At 39.8% G+C, this 16,220-nt stretch overlaps 1 long non-coding RNA gene across 1 annotated transcript in view; it reads left to right on the top strand.

Moving 5' to 3' along the window:
• Nucleotides 1-15,734, top strand: part of LOC116437709 — a 183,535-nt gene extending 167,801 nt beyond the window's left edge. The window contains exons 3-7 of the long non-coding RNA XR_004237427.1: nt 1,261-1,396; nt 6,413-7,146; nt 12,175-12,225; nt 13,365-13,782; nt 14,308-15,734. This is a non-coding gene — a long non-coding RNA (uncharacterized LOC116437709). The remainder of the gene's footprint in view (nt 1-1,260; nt 1,397-6,412; nt 7,147-12,174; nt 12,226-13,364; nt 13,783-14,307) is intronic.
• The last annotated feature ends 486 nt before the right edge of the window (nt 15,735-16,220 follow it).

Raw genomic sequence — 16,220 nt, 5'->3', positions numbered from 1 at the left:
TTGTTCTTTTTCTCTAAGTTCAGGAATTTAACACAGCTTTGGCTGAGCACCACTCCATGTCAAATAGTTTCTAGAACTGATGGCTTCTTCTGCTACTTCCCTAACTATAAGTCCCTGGTCTTACTTGCAAGCAGATCCTTGGTTTGTTTATAAAGACACATTCATCTTACTCCTTTCACCAGGACTGTGCTGCTCCAGCAGTGCTACCGGAAGCTTTAAGTGCAGGCGAGCCATTGTTTACAGAGGATGGAAACAGCACGGGGGTCACTGCTCTGCTTCAGGATTTTTAGGGTGGAGTTCGCAGTGTTTAAGGCCATTGATTTGCTTATTAAGCAAGAAGATAGTAAATTTCCACACCCTCCCCCCTTCCCCCGCCCCCCCCCCCCCCCACCAGCTCGATGATAAAAGAGACTGACTTTGATGATTTCAAACTGACTGACTTTGATGATTTCAAACTGACTGACTTTGATGATTTCAAACAGAGCCCACAGCTCGTCAGCACATCCTCAGGCTGCGATGGATGTGTGCAGTCAAGGATATTGTCACCTTATCAATAGGATGACGAGGGACACTAAACATGAGAACATGTCAGTCTGAATGGACTTGAAAATATCTTGTTTCAGGACAAGCTGTAAAGTGATTATTCATTTCAGATAGACGTAGCTGCAGATTTATTCTTGTCTTCTTTTTCCTAAAAATGATCAATAATAAGATTTTTCTAAGCTGCCCCAAGAATTGAGAATCTTTATCCTTTGTGAGATATCTCTCACTGAGTCCATAAAGCTCTTTAATGTGTACTAAATCAGGATTGTCATAGACCTCACTCTGATTTGCAAATTAAAAACAAATAAAAAATTATACCCTTCCATGTTCTTTGCCTAATATATTTCAGTATTTCCCCCTTTAATTAAAAAATGCTTTATTCAAATGGAAGTTCTGTACTTATAACTGGAGAATGTGATGTTGTATGATGACCATGCAGAGAAAATGCTTTTTGTTAAGAATTAATTTTTTTTCTACCATCTGCCACTTAGAGTTGTCTTTAAAGAATGATGGGCAACATTTAGAAGATAAGGATTCTTTCCTATTACATTCACGCCTAGACAGCCATGCTTTTTAGTTCTGGACACAGATCCCCAGTGCTGTGTGATAGTAAATTAATCACCTGTTTCAGAAAGGATTTAAAAGACTTCAGTGAGTTTTCTTTAAATGAATCTTGCCAATGTAAAACTTATCTATTTTTTTTTTCTTTACCTACAGCAGTTCTTGAGGTGCTAAAGGACAAGAAGAGGTCAGAATCTGGAAGAATTCAAAGAGGAAATTTGTTGAAATTTCTAAATATTTAGCCAAGGTTATAGTTACTGATGTAATCGAGGATGGATCATTTGCTTTTGAGGTAACTGGTTCAAATCCAATCCACGGTGCTCAGTTGCAGGTACAGAGGTGTGGATGTGTGTGTGTGTCCCAGGAAGTCGAATTATTCACCTAAAATTCAACCTGGACAGAGATCTGGAGCCACAAGCTAATACTGTCTAAACTATTGATAATCCTATAATCAAATAGGTCACTGATTTGCTTTATTTTTATCCTTAGTGAGATTTAATCAATATTGCTGATATAATTAAGGCATAAGTAATTTTCCTTTAAGTGTAGTCATAAAAACTGTTTCCAGCTCAATCTCTGTTGAAACGTCTTATTTCTTTCCTGCTTTTATTTTACTTCAAGGGGTTTTAGTTGCTAGCTTGGATTAGAGAGAGGAAGAGTTAATTAAAAAAAAAACCCCAACAAAAAACTCCCCAGAAAAGCAGAAAATCAAACTCTTTCAAGAAAATGATTTTTTGAGAAAAATAATTACTCCAGTTTCTGTGGTGAATATCTCAACTTTTGGCTGATTCTTTTACCTGAACTCACTTCTAATGAGAAACTGGGGTTAGCCATTCCCTAACCTCAACCAGAACAAGCAAGCCTGAAGTTTCTACTTAAAGTAGGTAATCTCTGATTTATTAGGGAACATGGACTGATAAATTTTGAGAGGGCATTTCCAACATTACTTGTTCAGTAGCTCTGGGTGATTTATAAAATCACTTTATTTTGTGAGTTTAGAAAACTCATATTCCAACTGTGGATTTTTTTTCCTTTTTCACTTTCCTGCTACAGAGATGCTGAAATAAAAATGTGTCCACAGCTAAATTAAATGTGTTTAGTTTCAAGGGAGGGGCCTGATGGTTTCTTCATTGCAGAAGCAAGATGATTAACAGGTTGGAATTTTGAAACATTCTCTTCATCTCAAGCTTAAAGAGATATTAACATTAAAAAAAAAGTAATAAAAAGCTATCTAAATGGGAATCAATTGCCAACATTTCATTATTTCAAATATTTTCTATTCAGAAACTGACTCCCAGCACTGTCATAATATTTAAGGGCTGTGGAAAATGGAGTGTTGTGTTGGCAATGTTTGAAAATTGCATGAAAGAGAAGACTGAGGAGGATTTCCAAAACCTCCACAAAACATGATAGTTTAACAATCAGTATATGAGATATCTATATCTATCTATATCATATTCCAATGCTACCATGACACAGAGTGCACTTCTGGTCATGTCTGTTCATACTAGTATTAATTTTCCATTAAAAAAAATAAAAAGACATATAATCAAGCCACCACAAAAAGAGGAAAAAAACAAAGGACGTACAGGAAATGTAATTTTACTTTCATTTTATAATAATAATAGATATGCATACAAAATTAAATTGAGAGCATTAATTTAAATTTCTCAAAAGGAATTATTCTTTTACATGAAAAACAATTAGCTTGCAACAATCTGTCAGAAGCTATGATGGAAGTTGAGACAATAACCTAGTCCCTGTGGACTAAGATTTTAACATTCCACAAGTGAATTAGGTGGGTATTTTTGTACTGTGGAAATGAAGGCAGAAGAATTACCCAAAATGGAAAAAAAAAAAAATCTTGAAATAGTGTTTCTTGTATTTGAAGACACATCTCAGGCCTTTATTTTAGATATGGTTCTAGATGGAGTCAAGGCTTTATGAAAAGGTTTTGATTTACTTCAAGTTAAGTTGTAAATACCAGTGTTATGTTCAGTGTCATAAGCCAGGAGATGTCATCTTTTAGATGCTGTTTTATCCATTCAAGTATCCACCTGAATCTTGAGACAATTCTGACATGACAGGTGCAGCAGTTTTTGGGCTATTTTTAAGGAGCTTGCGAAGGCCTAATATCTTTAAACTGACAAATATCATGCAAGGCCTTTGCTCTGGACCAATTATCTTTAGCTGAAATGGCAATTAGGCCTGGTTTGCCTTTCCAAATAGTTCTTGGGAGTACCATCAAGCAATGTTTGAACACCTCAGAAGGAAAACATTGCTTTCCACAGCTGAGGAGGAAGAAAATGTAAAGTGGCTGAAACATTACTGCAGATAAGGAAACAAATCCAGCTTCTGAGAAAACCAGAGAGACCAAAGTGTTTGCAAATTGTTCCATATAAAATATACTTTTTTTGGTGCTGAATTAGGTGTTGACTGACCTGCACTAAGCCTGTTTTTACTGCAGGTGCCATCCATGCCAGAAGTGCCTGCAGAGGCCAATGGGGGGAGCTCTGCTAGGACTGAGGCGCCTTGGCTGGATACAGCAGGTGCAGAACAGAGTCTCTCTCACAAAAAAAGCAACCTGCTGCAGCTCCTCTTGCTTCAGAGCAACATTTCATCTCTCTGGAAATCATATTCCATCGGGTTAAGGAAATACCATGCTGGGATTGTCAGCAACATTCCTCACTGCTGTTAAGATACCAATTTAGCACCACATTTGCTCTGAAGAGACAGCAAATAATGAGTGTAGGCTGGAAAAAACCCCAACCATGTGAGTTCCTAGGCAGACACCTTCTTTGTATGGCCCCTACAGCAGTGTCCATTTGTTTTTAAGTGACTCTCAGCTCCTGTGTCCCACTGTGTGAGATGAAATACAGCCAGGGAGCAATCTCTCCTCTCCTCTTACCTCAGGGCAAAGTGGTTGGACTGAGGCTCAGGAGGGAAATGAACCAAGCAGCACATTCTGCTGTACTTGTGTGGATAAAATAGTATGGAAACTGAGGGCACAGTCCAAAATTCCCTATAGATAATCCTGGAAAATCTCATATGCTCATCGCTTCCCAAGGTGGACCAACTGTGGTAGCACTTCTGCTTTCTCATCCTAAAAGAGTGAGCAGAAAGTCCTCAAGGGATGGATGCAGGGAATGGCTTTAGCTTTTTTTAGGGAGAAAAAAAAAATGCACAAACTCCTCATGTTCCTGTGGCTGCTTTGGGTTCATTTGGAGATAAGACAGAAACCCCCTCACCTCCCTAAACCCAGCAACGGGGCTTGGTGCAGACAGAAAAGCCACGCTGACCACTGCTACTACAGCAAAAATGTAAAGAAGGGGAAGTGGTTTATGAACAATTTGATGTGCATGAGGTGTTTTGAAGCCCAGGAAAAGGTTAAGAAAGATATTACATAAAAATAAGCTCAAAAATTTTTTTATCATGACAATTTAGCACTGGCTTTGGTCACCACCTCTCTGGAGCTGAACAAAATGGAACAACTCCTTCCCTTTCTGCAACCTAAGGGCATGATAGGACAGGGCTTGTTGTTTGTAGAATAATGGTCAAAACAACTTTGCATAACCAGCTGCAGTTAAAAATTATCTGCAATATTTGCATCAAGCACTTACATGGAATGTTTTTAGCTTATACTTTGATTGTAGTTTAGGCTGAATTTCAACAGAAGTTTTTAAAGCAGAATTGAACCAACATTACATCATCTGAAGCTAAAAAGGAGTTTTACATAGCAGAAAAATGAAAGAAGTGCTTTGGATTCATATATCACCCACAGAGTTGTTTTGTTTTTTCCTTAAAAACGTGTAAAAAGATAATTCAGCAAATTTCAGTCACATCCATAATTTGTCTTGCATCACGGAATTTCCAACAAATTCAATGGTATGTGAAATATGATAACAGAAAGGCAACCAAACACTTATTGTTGTTCAGTCTAAGGCTCGGGATAGTTTTAATTCTCTCATTTAAATTTACTAAAGTTACAACTGCATTGTTTTTCAGGATATTGTTGGGGGGGTTTTGCCTAGTTCATGTATCATATTGGAATTGAGGTAATCTCCTTCTTATTTTGAATTCTGTAATTCCATTCGTTCCACAATTAAACGAGTCACTGTGTGGTAATCTGGTGATTCTGACACTATCATCCCAACAAAGCTGTATGAAATAAAGTGGGGTTATCTGTGTGCTAATCCTGCAAAATCAAAATGGAAAATGTACAATAAATATATAGGTCATAAAAAACCAGGAATATTTAGAGTTTCCTGGGCTACTTCCACAGTTGTATAGATTGTGTAGATTGTATAGATTATTTGAAGGGGAGCTGTAGCAGTGCACTCTGCTGACTCTTGGAAAATCCAGCAAATATTTTACAGAAGGCATCAATTGCTCATCTTTGTGTGTAATGCTGAACTTTTACAAAATGTGTTATTATTAAGGATTAACTACAGCATTACCTTTTAATAGGATCGTAAATCTTTAATTACAGTTCAATATGGTACCAACTAAAATTGCTTTTGGAATGAAATGATTTTGTTAAATGGCAAAAATACGAAATTTCCTTCAGAAGTAAAGAAATCACAACTTCTTAGGGAAAGGTTAAGGCATGCAAAATTCCCACTGACTTCAAAATTTGCTGGTGTCTGCCCACTGACTAACACAGAATTTACCCAGTCTGCCACTACTATTTTTAATACTTTTAATGTCATTAAAGTGTCAGGTCCCTCTCTGATTCTTATATTTATATATTTTTTGAACTCACAGTAGTGTCAGCTCTAGTTATGTAAGAGATCTCATCCCAGGGAAGGGGCTTGGCAGGACATTTTTTCCTGCAGTCAAAGATCGAGGCAGGGGAGAAACAACAGATTGATGAAGAGACAGTTTCCTTCAGGAAACGAGAAGGTCCATTGAAATTTTATTAAAAATACAGCTGAAATTTCTTGCCAGTTGAGACATGAATGTCCATGGCTATCATTGCAGCTGCAGTTTCAGCTCCAGCTCGGTTTCTCTGCAGTGAGCTTTCCAAACATTTTTCTCCTCAGGCTCTGGGGCTGTGCCTAGGGACAGGGCTCAAATGCTGTAGTGAAGGGAAAGTTCTTCAGCCATGCAAACCTTCAAATTATTGACTGAATGGATACTTCAGGCATGTCCCAAATGGATAATTTCTCTGACAAAAGTTTTAATTCTTCTTGTGTTCAGTTCAGAATGCAGACATGGGACAAACATCATGGTTCCTCCAGAGAGTCCATAATGCATTTAAATCCTTTCCTGTTTGTTTAGTCTTCAATATATTTTGTTTTCCAAACAGCCACTGACTTTTATGTGGGAGCATTCTCTGGACCATACCCTTGGATCACACTCATGAGTGGGAAGGCCATGCATCCTACCCACTCCTAAACTTTCATTCATGAAATGAAAGAGGAAATCTGTGCCAAAGACAGGGAGTTGCATGAGGAAAATGTGTCCTGAAGAGATGTGTAAAGAGGTAACGCTCCAGCTGCAAGGAAAGGGGAAAAGGGGACTCTGCTTTCACAGCAGATATTTTCCAGCCCACTGATGTCAAACCCAGTGTATCCTTATTAGAGTGCACAAGGTGGGGAGTTCTTTCACACTCACAGATAAACTGGGCAAGGCAAAATTGTGTGTGTGTTTGGTGAAGCTGCATCACAGCAGCTGCTGGTTTAAGCAGCTCTTTCCGCTCTGTGTAAGGATAAAAGATCATTGGCAAGTGAGGTTGGTGTTGGTCCCAAGGCTGTTCCACAGGCTTTCAGTTAAAAGCTAAAATTAAAGAGATTTTGCAAGTGAAACCGAATTTGCCTTCTTTGTATGCAAATGGGCCTCACTGTAAATCAGGTGTGTCTTTGTTCACATCACAAAGATGTACACATCTGATTAATGCACATCTGTACCATTCTTCTTACCTCTCTCCTGAGCCCCTCTTGACTGCTGTTACTGTCCCTATGTCTTTTTTTTTTTTAATTTGTTTTTTAACTGTCTCTGCTTTCCTCTCACATCTGGGAGCACCAACACAGCATTTCCAAGGTAAGGTTGCAAAGTGTTTGTGCAGGCAAAACAGCAGTGTCACAAGGCTGGGGAGGAGGATGAAATAAAGATTGCCTAAAACCTCTTAATCTAAAACAGCGAACAATACTCCACATTAATTAAAGCATTATTATTTGTTGCAGATGAAGGGAGCAGAATTTGATGACTGAATTGTGCATCATTCCCAAGAGCAGCAAATTTCGATTTTAAGGGGGTTTAATCAGATTTTTTTTTAAATCTTCAGTTTTACCCTGGGTTTTCAGTGCTTAGCTCTGCTTAACTGCAGAATCACCTTCAGTTACTGGCAGATCCAGTGTTGAACACCAGCATATGTTGGGCATACATGCAAAAAAGTTATAATCTAAAGTTATAACCGACTCGAGTTTTTTCAGTCTATCTTCACAGCCCGTTTCTTCAGGCAGTGCAACTTGTGATTTTGTTTTTTAATATACTGCTTGGAAAAGTACAGGCAGCTTACAGTGACAAAGCCCCCAACAATCAGAAAGTTTGCAATTTTCTTCTCCTAAGAGGTTGCCAGCTTATTAGAGTAAGTTTGTGAATGAATACCACAAGTAATTTGCCTAGATTTGTGTAAAACTCATGTATGAAATTTCAGATTATTTTTTATTGTTGTTACCAAGCCTTCATAACAGAATAGGCAATTAATTAAATATTTTCTTAGCTTACACTATCTTCTGAAAGATTTTTTTTCTAACAAAATACTATTTTTGAAAATAACTATGTGGATAGCTTTTAGGTGCTTTTTGGGTGTAGAATTTTTGTGTGTGTATGTTAGTCTCCCTGCTGAATGTACCTTATAATGTCAGAGAGACTGAGAGTTGATTTGTTACTCCATTTCCGCCAGCTGTAATTTACCACAGGATTGTAGATGTACGTGAACTATAACATAGGGAAGGGAAAAATAGTATTTCTCATTATATTGATATTATTGGCTAGACTGGGTAAAAGACTACTGACTGAAGGTCCAGGCTTGGTGGAACACATATCGTTTTTGTTTTAATACAGCTTTTGACAGGGCTGTACTTTTTATTTTATTTCTTCATTAATGTTTTTATTCATGGAAATTAACTGTTCCCCTTGGCACAGATGGCCCCAAAGCCATTGCCCTTCACTTGTGGGCGGAGGGGCGAGTTGTTAATCTTGGTTGTCACAAAGCCTATTTTATTCCAGGTTTTCCTTCTCCCATTTTCCAGGCCGTACAGCTCTTCTGTCTGCTTTTGTCTTTTTCTGCACATATCTGAGCCAGAGAGCTGATGCCCTGTGTCTTCCTAGCAAAGTCCACCTATACTTTCTCTGACATGAAATTAAACCAGGCAAAAGTCAAAATTTACACTCTGGGAAACAACTTCCACTGAAAAGTGCTTGTGGCTATGATCATGCTGTATTTTCTGCAGGATAGGTAATATTTTAAAAATAATACTCTCTAGAGCCTGGGACCCCATAGGAACCCCTCTATTCTGCTGGATCACTTGTGTTTCATTCTGCCTAGCCCTCCTTACCAGAGTCTCAACTTATTCCCATATTTTACCAAATTTCTGTCGTGACATCGCTGGGTACATTCCCACGTCCTTCACAGAAAATGAGCTGAGGTTTTGTATGAATATTTTGGGCTTTACAGTTTGTTTTTTAAGGCACACTTGCTGCACAAGACTGTGCTGTTGCAGTAGGGAGACACAGCACTTCTATTTCAGATCCAGCCATGGAGAGGTTTCTTTTCCTTTAAAGCAGCTCCTTTTTGAGATCCTTGGCCACAGGAATTGTGGCAGCAATTACCTGGTTCTGGGTCTGCTGTGAGTGCTCATGCCCTGAAGGGAAAGCAGGCTCTATCGCTGCTCTTCCTGCCAGTCTCTTTCTCTCAGAGCCTTGGAAGAGAGCACAGCATCTCAGCAGAGCCATCCTAATTAGAAAGAGCCAACAAGTTGCCACTTCATTTGAACTGCCTCTTTTCAGCTGCTTGTTTGGAGGGCACAAATCCCATCAAAACAGAAAATCACTGAGTGGCATTACCATTTTTACTGGGGTAGGAAGTGGGTTTCCACTCTTTCAGCAGAGAGCAGAAAAGGGGACACAAACGTGCAAACACAGAGAGACTCTTATCAGTTTCTTTAGGGAAAGTTTCGTCTTTGGGACAGTATTTCCTGACTGTTTGTCTGAGACGTGGTTTAAAGACTGTGTCCTTAATTAAAATGCAACAAATATCCAGTGCTCCAGAGCCAACACAACGGTGTAAGGGAAACGTGGCCAGCCTTCGACAGAGACTCTCATTCTTTCAGCAACTGATGTAGTTGTGTTGGCAGTGGTGAGCACAGATTGAAGAAGGAGCCAAAACCGTATGAAAAATACATAAAATGACAACCTGCTATCACATCTCCTCAAGTTATGATCTCATCTTGATTTCCAAGCCAAGTCAGCCTTTACCTTGTTAGTAGCACTGATAAGGGACACCGATCACATTGGCAGGAAGTGGAATTTATGGACAACTAATTGGTGGTGTCATTCCCTCCACCTTCATAGCCCAAATTAGTGTTAGAACTTATCCCTGAAATTCAGTTTGGATATTTTGGGCTGCTGTAGGGTGACACAGCACCCAGATCCTGCCCCTAACACTGATTAACTTTCCCACAGCAGGTTTCACCAGAGAGTCCTATTAATCAGAGGTGCCCTGCTCAGGTTCTAAACTGGGTAATTAATTTTTCCCTGCCTGCATTACCTTTGTAGTTTCAATTACTTTACAGCTTTTTTTCCCCTCTTTTTTTTTCTGTTAAAACACGTTTTCCTGAAGTGGTGTGCAGTCTGTAATTGCTCTCATACATGAATCCACCTCAGATATATCTGTATTTGAACCAGAAAAATTATGTCCCTCCCAACATTTGTATAGCCCTTGCAGACACTCTAGGAAATGAAGAATATGTCTGCTTCCTTGGTGATATAACAGCAATTCAAGATATATTATCACCATACTTTGAAGTAAATATAACCACATTTTTTATGCACTTGAAAATGTATAAGTGTTGCACCTTTCATGGGTCCATTGCCCTCAGCATAAGAGCCCCAGAGACCTGCAGAAAATCCTTCATGTCCCCACCTAAATCAGTATGTGGAGGGCACTCTCTGATAAGAGAGGGTGCAGGCCCCAAATATTTTGTTTCTTCTGGGGCACAACACATCTTTTAGCTGCCACAGCTCTTAACTGTTCTTATAGCTCTTAGCCATACTCTTCACTAGTACTCCAAAAATAAATTTAACCTGTAGCTTAGTTCACCAGAGCTATCCAGAAACGTGGACATAAATTCCAAACAGTCAAATAAAACTTCATGCATTAGATGAGGACAGAGAGCAGAAAGTTTTGATTCAAGGCTGATACTGTTCGGGTTGTTGCACACAGATAATTTCCATCCCTCTGAGAAATTAAAAGGAAGAAATAATAAAAAAAATGTTGTTAGTAGGCCTATCACTGAGATCTGTGCCAGGGGAATATTGATTTGGCACTGCTAACCTGCAGGAAAGGCAGGGGTTCCTGCTTTTGCTGTAGCAGTAATAAGGTGAAGCTGCACTCCTCAATGATGTTCCTCTCCAAACACAATCAATATTCAGGACCACTGTTCCCTACTGGAGAATTCCCCAGCAGGAGAAGATGGGGAATGAATTGTTCTGCCCACATGGATTTTAACACATTCACCATGGAACTATGTTAGTTCTGTGCTTTTTACCCTGTGGACACTGCGAGGGGGCTCTTGGGTTTGATGTGCTCAGGTTTGGTTTGTGAGGCTGGTTCAGGTGCTGCTGTGAGATCAGCACTGCTGGGGATCCCCAGGTGAAGTGGACACTGAATTTTCATGTAGCAGTACAGACCCTTTTAGCACAGCACCCCACACACGAAGCATCAGAGCTGCCAGCACAGGAGGGCACTGGGGCAGGTCTGCAGTGGCCTGACAACATTAAGGGGGGCCAGAGACCTTCCCTTATCTCATTAACTTCCAACACTTGGTAAGTGTAAGGAGGAGAGAGCAAAGGGAGAGATGACATATGGAAGGGGAGGAAAAGAGAACAGGTAACAGAAGAGAAGCAAACATTGTGTTTGCCTTGGGACCTGGAACTGCTTTTCCTGCCTTGTAGAGCAATATATAAAATTAACTATTTTCATAATTAAAATAATAATATACTGGCACTTCTCCAGCAAAATGAATTTTCATATTTGGAATGGCATTCAAATTGCAGCTTTTTTTCAGCACAGATGCAACACAAAATTTGGGTCCAGTGTGAGTCCTTGAGGGTCTATGTTTTTAGGTCAGCAGCAGTGATTCAAGTGTAGTATTGTGGTTTGAGTGTGCAATGCTGGGTTCTTCCTCTGTCCCATCCTCCCATCTCCTGGTAGAGTTAAGTAGGAAAAGACTTTGAGGCCACATGCTGAGGACAGCTCTTCCAGGCACTCTGAAGGCTCAGCAGTGCAGGTAGCAGGACCTAAGAATCTCTAGTTTAGGGCATAATTGCAGCATGTAAGAGCTACTCCACGATCCTCATTCCTGAGGACAGGAATCATGAAGTGTGGATGCAGAAATGCTGAATATTTCTCTATACAGGACTTTCTTCAGTTCTGAAAGATCACCAGACATCACCCCAGCTGGGAGTGCAAAATGGCCAGTCACTACAAGTGCTTTTCATACTCAGTTTTCCCACTATACAAAAATCTAATTTTCCTTAATGTCATGCTGCCAGTGTATTATCATCCACTTCTGTGCCCTTTCTGCTGCTGAAATGGTGAGAAAAGCATGCGGGAGCAGGGAATTGAGTGTGAGTCGAGGGCCAGTGTCTTAATCATTACAGTAATCTACTTTTCTGCTTTCCAGCAAAAATGAAGAGCAAGAAAATTGAAAGAGACATCGTGGCTTTTTCATTGATTTTGAAACATTTTCTACTTTTTCACGCTGTAGACTTTATTCTAAACATTTGTTAATGTCACGGCTGCAGAAAGGCTCTGCTGAATCCCCATTTCTCTTTTTCTTGCAGATTAAACACCACAGAGAGCTTCAGGAACTGCACCCAGCACTTTCCAAAGAGGTATTCCCACAGCTGTGAGGCTGGGAATGTCCCACTGCTGAAATTCTTGCTTGGCCCAGCTCAGAGTTCAGCTGCCTTTCTCACACTCTTGGTTTTTGGCTTAGGTTCAACCTTAGTTTGCAAAGAGCTGTGACTAGAATGTCCTGTCACAGCACCCTCCCAACCTGCCCCAAATTTTCCTTTCCTTGGGCCAGCCACATGAAATCATTTCCATGACAATAAACAGCTCGCTTAAAAAAAAAATACCAACTGTGAAAATAAAACACCCCTTTATTGCCCTGGCATTTCAGTACAAACATTAAATTAATTTTTTAAATGGTAGTAAAGCACAAAACAAGAAGAAAAAAAAAGCTTTGATTTGGGTCTTTGGCTCCCACTAGACCCCAATACAAGCGAGTTTCACATAAAGAGTGCACTGTTAGGTTGGCCAAGCCTATAAAGGCAAAAATCAATAAAAATCCATAGGTCAAACTAGTTATACCGTATTTTGTTTATCTTACTTTACTTATTTTCAGTCTCCAAGGACTTCATAAATCATTTTGGTTTTGTTCCTCACTCTGCATTTCACTCCATTTCATGAGGTAACCTTGTTTAAATCTGTATGAGTTTGTCTTTGGGAGGGGATCCTGCCAATACTGTTGTGGTTACATAATATCTTACAACTAATTTTACCAGAAAATTCTCTCAAATCACCCAGGAAATTCTTGAAAAACAATTGAACATACTTGTTTTTCGGAAATAATGCTAGGAAATTTCCTTTCTGGTTAGAGGAAGTTTAAGATGGAAATCACTGTAAATATAAAACAAATCTAACTCTGTAAATGTGTTTGTCACCTAAAGAGTTTATAATATACTATAAGAATTGCTGGTCAGATGTCTACTCATCAGCAAAATAAATACTCCTTGAAATGGTATAGGCAAGTGTAAGAAAATTATTAAAATATTAAGGGGAAAGAAAAATTTATCCTGTGGAACATATCCATGTGGTCCAACTACTACCTCCAGCCGGGAGCTAGGCTTTGCTCTGTAAAACTGTGCAAAATTGTAGTTAATCTAACAGTAAATTAATCACACACAATTTTACATACTGAAATGAAATAAACACATTTATCTTGGCTTTTTTTTTCTATTTATTTTAGGGCTATATTTGCATGGACCTTGATAAGAAGAAAATCCACGTATTCTTTCCTTCAGAATTCTTCTTCTAACTTCTAATTAATTTTGCACATCCTCTGAGATGCACTTCCACCTTGCAGAAAAGCCATTTCCTCCCAATTTGTATCAACTGCTAATTCGCTGCTCCTTCTGGAGATTCTCACTGCTGCTTCATGGATCCATTGAAAGGCTTTCCTTTGAGAAGCTGCCCCCACTGCTGTGCCAGTGATTGGTGCTGGCAAGGAGGACTTGTGGCTCTCGTGAGAGTTCACCTGGCAGTCATCAACAGCAAACCCCATGTGCTGGAGCCGGGAGCGGGAAGGCCGCAGAGGGAACAGGGCGGAAAATGGAAATGGAATTGGGAAGTGGCGGGCCCAGCTGACTTCTCTGAACCCTGGGCAGGTGACACGCTTAAGGAATGGGGTTAGAAAGCTCAGTCTCCTGTCCTCCTGTGTTCTGGGCATGGTGGAACAGCAGCATTGTCTATGTGTGTGTAGGTATTGAAACAGGGAAGAGCAGAGAGTCTGTAACATGACTGGGTTCCTTAAAACTGTGTGGATCAAGAGATACAAACAGGGGTCTTTCCAATCACAGTTATTTTACAGAAATCCTTACGTGAAAAAAGTGGTGTTTGTGCTCAAACCCGTGCTGCTTGGAGCCCAGTGCTCCATTTCACAGGAGTGGTTTTATGCCCAGTTCTCACCACTGTGCCCAGCCTGTGCTTTTCTCTGGGAGCTTGCCAGGAACACGATGGGCCTGAGCTGCTCCAGGCACAAGGGAGGTCACACTAAGGTGATATTTTATGTACTCGGGGTCAGGGGCTGATCCTACGAGGGTTCATTTTGCCTGTGTTGCATTACATGTGTGCATCTCTTCCTGCACCTTTTTAAACAATTGTCTCTTGCTTCTCCCTTCCTCCCCCCACAGTGTGGCATCTCTGGAATCAGCCCCTTTGCTGTGGCTCCCCAGGCTCTGGGACTGGATTTGGCAGGGTCTGTGCTGCACTACAGCCGGAAGCTGGACTCTAAACCTGTGAAATCTGTGGTAAAGCATGCCAAGGTTTTTCATCTGAGCTGATGTTAGTGTGCCACTTTGCTCTCTACATCATTTTGTATCTTTTAATTTATAGGAAATTTTGGTACCTAAAAAAAAGAGGCTCCTTTATAATCAAATGCAAATGCTCAGTTCTCTTGGCAATAGTTTTCCACTGCCTATCCCTGTGAAGACTGGTTAATTATCTGATTTAACACCAATTCCTCATGATGGCTGCTGACAGGAACACGTATGGGATACCTGAGACTAGTCCAGGGTTCTGAAATTGTCCAGCACCTCAAAACATGATCTGACTAGTTTGGTGCTGAAGAACACCTGAAGGTTATTAGAACTTGTGCAAGGTACAGTCAAGCCTTCATTTAGTGCTGTACTATATGGTTTGTAAAGTGTAACAGCTCTAAAGTTATACATTAACACCATGAATTTGTAGTGGGTTTTGCATATTACATTAATTCCAGTTAGTAGGGAATTAGTGCCACCCAATGTAAAAATGTAACCCAAGTGTCTCTGATACTAGAAGGGAAGGCCTTCTCATTCTTTCTCTCCCATTTGCAGTAAACATTAGGGAAATAAAAATTACCATGGATTATGGAGCTGTTAAATATTATATATTCCTGTGCTATTAAATGTCATCTATTGCCATTACATAAACCTTACCTTTGATTAGCAACAAATATTCTGCTTTATTCTGAGAAACTGGCCTTTTCGTAATGCTCTAAAGGATTAATTGTGGTAATGAAATATTTCCCTGTCACAGTCTTGTGTACACTGTAATTATTTTGGCCCCAGTTCTGCAAAGGCCTATGCAAGTCCCTAATTGCACTCAGGTGAGGAGAATTAAGTGCGTGCATAAATATTAATGTGGGTAGAAGCAAGGTCCTATGTGTAGCTTTTTCTCCTTTTACCAAACGTATAAGCCTGAATTCCAGTCTCTCTGGCTGTTTTATAGGAGGAAAATAACACTTAATAAAAATTAGTGAGGGCAAAGATAAATACAATGAAGGAATGCTCTGGCTCCCCAATAATTAATTACCTATCACTTATCTGTTTTATTCTGTTGGTTTTGAAGTAAGAGTGTACCAGCCCATGACACCTTGAAAAGAGTCAGGGTGAAGTAGAAGTAAATATTACTGGAGCTCTTGAGAATGTTTAGGTCGTGATGCTATAACCACTTCCAGGTGGGCAGAAAAGCCAGTGCATTGGTTTTGTTGTATGACTGACAGTCTGTTGTAAATGAGGTGTGAGGAGAAAAGTGCCCAATCTCAGCTATTCTTTAATTATCTTTATTATCTTTATTTAATTATTCTTTGTAGCGGGTTGAGTTCGAAACCGGGCGGAAACACCAATTAAATGTAGTGGTTTTGATTCAAAATATCCATTATTTACTTATTTTTCTTCTGTGAGATAAGAATTAGGAGAAAAGCAAAGCAGGCACAAACCTTAAACAGTTGCAGTACAATGAAAGAGCTTTATTACTAACAGAATTAAAAGTAAAGAGAAAACAACAAAACAAAATTAAAGTAAATTCCCCCCCCCCCCCCCCTTTCCAGCACTTCTCTCCTTTTATCCAGCTCACACAAGGGATAACAGAACATGGGATGTTAGTCAGTGTTGCAGTTCTTGAAAAAGTCTTTTCTCTTATGCTTAAGGAAGAAAAGGTTTTCCTTCAGTTGCACGTGGTTCCCAAACTGCTACCAACAGCACACCCGCCCGGAAACAAACAGTCTGCTGTGTGTAGAACATCTCTCCCATGAAGAATTTCACAGTTCTTTCATACTACAAAACAT

The sequence above is a fragment of the Corvus moneduloides genome, chromosome 2 (genome assembly GCF_009650955.1).
Source record: "Corvus moneduloides isolate bCorMon1 chromosome 2, bCorMon1.pri, whole genome shotgun sequence".
In the NCBI taxonomy this organism is placed as follows: domain Eukaryota; kingdom Metazoa; phylum Chordata; class Aves; order Passeriformes; family Corvidae; genus Corvus; species Corvus moneduloides.
This window is presented reverse-complemented; position numbering and strand designations above follow the sequence as displayed.